Raw genomic sequence first — 945 nt, forward strand, 5'->3', positions numbered from 1 at the left:
ATTAGTCGTCTATCTATACTAGTAACCGCGAACATAAGCAGTCCACGTCTTTACCGCTAGTCCGCGAATCAACGCCATCTTTTCGCCGTTCACAAACCGTTCCCCTCATAATTTTCGCATCGCGAACGCATGTGGCTAAACGCCCAAGAAAAATCCGATCATCGATCGCACTTGTACAGCTACCTTTTTCTTTTCGTACTTATTATAAATAAAAGCGCATCGCGCACTTATATAATCACGTTAAGCATACGATTATTTATTCGTCAATCGACGCGATAGTTAATCGTATCGCTCTGGTCGTCACTCAGGTACTTACCTACTCACAAAGCGTTGGAAGGCTAACCGTGATAACGGCTAGTTAGCCACAATTCTTTACTGTCGCCTATCAGCATGATTGGCCGTCGAAGCGCTAGTTGTGCGTTCGCCCTAGTACCGCTGGAATGCTGGATGCCTGGATGTATATTGTATATTATTATTAATTTTTATATAGCAGGCTGGATAGTTGTTATTTGGTATTTTGATTATGACTGTACGAGTTTTCGGCTATAGTATTTAGAGTGTTTAGACTAGTATTTAATTTTTCAACATGCCCGGGTATCGATGTATTGTTCCGGCGTGCACTTCGGGATATGATTCTTGCTTTCACAAACGCCACTTTTTTACTGTCCCTAAAGATACAACCAGACTTGCTCAATGGACAAAAGCTATACCTAGGAAGGAATTTGTGAGCTACACTTCAAAGAATCAGACATAATACTGTAACGGATAGTGCCCGTTTACTCACAACACATAAATATCATAAATTCGGCATAAGCGATTAGGTAAACGACCTCCTTAAACGATTTTGGCAATAGTCAAAATTGCAAATATACGAATACAGTAAAAGGTTAACCGGGTAGTTAAAATAACCGAGCGGGTAATCGCGAGCCATATTATATTTTCTGA

The sequence above is a fragment of the Acyrthosiphon pisum genome, chromosome X, assembly GCF_005508785.2.
Source record: "Acyrthosiphon pisum isolate AL4f chromosome X, pea_aphid_22Mar2018_4r6ur, whole genome shotgun sequence".
Lineage (NCBI taxonomy): Eukaryota > Metazoa > Arthropoda > Insecta > Hemiptera > Aphididae > Acyrthosiphon > Acyrthosiphon pisum.